This window comes from Penaeus monodon, chromosome 19 (assembly GCF_015228065.2).
Source record: "Penaeus monodon isolate SGIC_2016 chromosome 19, NSTDA_Pmon_1, whole genome shotgun sequence".
In the NCBI taxonomy this organism is placed as follows: Eukaryota; Metazoa; Arthropoda; class Malacostraca; order Decapoda; family Penaeidae; genus Penaeus; species Penaeus monodon.
The window spans coordinates 3926610-3928704 of record NC_051404.1 but is presented as its reverse complement, the minus strand read 5'-3'; the positions used below and the strand labels follow the sequence as shown (position 1 = coordinate 3928704).

At 53.1% G+C, this 2095-nt stretch overlaps 1 protein-coding gene and 1 long non-coding RNA gene across 2 annotated transcripts in view; one reads left to right on the top strand and one right to left on the bottom strand.

The window, feature by feature from the left end:
* Window positions 1-2095, top strand: part of LOC119584984 — a gene marked incomplete at both ends in the record, with an annotated part of 11852 nt that overhangs the window by 2921 nt on the left and 6836 nt on the right.
* LOC119584987 overlaps window positions 1-2095 on the bottom strand; it is a 25600-nt gene that overhangs the window by 23193 nt on the left and 312 nt on the right. The window lies entirely within an intron of this gene.

The following is a 2095-nucleotide window of genomic DNA, read 5'->3' as shown; positions in this document are numbered from 1 at the left end:
GCCACCTAAGCAGGATCGTCCTCGATCTGGCTGCAGTGGGTGAAGTTGAAGACGAAGCCTTGACGACGGGGATGCAGAGAGTCTCGGTCCCGGCATGGCGCGCAGGTGGAAGTAAGATGCAGGCTGGCAACGGGTGGAACGCGTGCGGCGTGACCCTCGACTGTGCGGGTCTCGGGATAGGGGACTTGATCATCTCTGGGCCGAAGGCGTCTATGGAAGACCAAGGGAGGTGCTCTGGGGGGAAGATAGTGGCAACGAAGTAGCAGGTGTTGAGTCAGGAGCAATACCTGTGGGGGTGAGACTGGTGAGGGAACGTTGTCGATCGAATTCATTCTCATAGTGAGTGCTGGCTAGGTTGAGCGTTTGAGCTTGACTGCAGGTAATGAGATTTTGACATAGAGCGCTGTTATGTCGCACCTTCAGAACTCGTAAGGGTCCTTCGATGTCAGGAGCAAGTTTAGGCATAAGAAAGAACTTATCTGATACACGGGCGATGCGGTAGGCTTCTTGCTGCCGGGCGATCAGGGTCTTCGCGTAGTCGTCTCCGTAGACGGGAAATGCAGGCGCTGGGGCGACGGTGCGACCTTTGTAGAGGGGCCAGATCTGGCAGCTTTTGACATGTTTGATAACTCGTGGACCAAGTCCGGGGAAATAAAAGCGAGAGCGAGCCAGCTGCAAAGTTTTGAAAATACCTTGATGCTCGAAGGGGCGGTCCTTGGTTGATAGTAAGCAGGGGAACTCCTTTAGTAGTCGTCGAAGAACATCTTCTGCAAAGGAGTCTCTTCAGGTCCGGGTGCGTCAGGGGCGTTCGTAGTAGTTGGCGTGTTACAAACAGGTGCGATAGGAGACTCTACTTCGACGACAGGAAGGTCGGTAACCTCACAGTCACACACTCTGTCCCACGGCGCAGGCGAAGAGTAGTGCAGGTTGTGTTGATCAGGCGAAACGCACTCTTTCCGTTGGCTACCTCGTAGATCGCGGGGAGAGCACAGTCCCTTCACGCGGGTGCAGTCAGGTGCGACAAACGCTGTCCCATTCGTAGGTGCGACACGCACGGTAACCATCGAGTCTGTGGAAGGGTGAAGCGTGAGATTTGAGGTGACAATGCAGGCAGGCGCGTCAGTCTGGGGCGCCTAGGAGAATGAGGAGGAATCTGTTACCGTAGAAGACTTGGCGTTCGGTGTCGTCGAAGTGGTATTGCAGCGATTCTGAAGATCCTGAGTAGGGGCATTGGTGGCAAAGAACGAGCGACGAGTTTGGTCGTCCTTCGGAGGGTCGTCCGGCATCTGGTCGACTGGAGGTGATTCTAACAAAGACATGACAGCTGCAATTGTACTTGCAGAGTTAGAAGATGAGTGCCAAACAGAACTCGGCGTGGTAAGACGATAGACGTTACCTTGATGAGTGACGGTATCTCTGTCAGGTTGCTGATGAATTCCAGCCTTGTGCATGAAGTTCTAACCTAATAAGAGATCACCTGGGAGATGAGCATCGTCTACAACAACGAATGGAAATGAGTACGTCTTACCGGAGAAGGTAATGTTGAGTTTGACTTCTCCCATGACCTTGAGGGAAGTTCCACTTGCGGCTCGCACGCACCACTTCGAAGAACGGACCGGAATAAGCACGTCGAAACTCACGAGCGTTGAGAGAGGGACGAGGCTGACGGCGCTGTCGCTGTCAACGAAGAAGTATGCAGGTCGTCCTTCAAAGACTGCGGGGAGGAGAGGTGCGTCGCCCGCGATTATGTCTACAGTTCTGACGGTTGCAGTGAGCAAGGTTCCTGTAGTAGGGGCGTGTCTTCTAAAAAAATGAGTTAGTTTGTGTAACATTATTTTGAGATCGTAGTGCATCCTTGGTTTTCTCAACAAGATAAGGGAATCTTCTGCAAGCATGCCACAAATGGCCTTCTAGGTTATGATAAGGGCAGAAAGGGGTACCATTACATTCCCTAGAGTGGTGCCCTGAGCGAAGACAACGCCAGCAGATACCGTTTTGAGGAACCCAAGTGAAGTCCTTCTTTCGGGGCTGGCTAGATGTCTGCTGGGTGGCCGGATATCCTGCGTTCACAGGTAGTGGTTGACGCTGGCGAGGA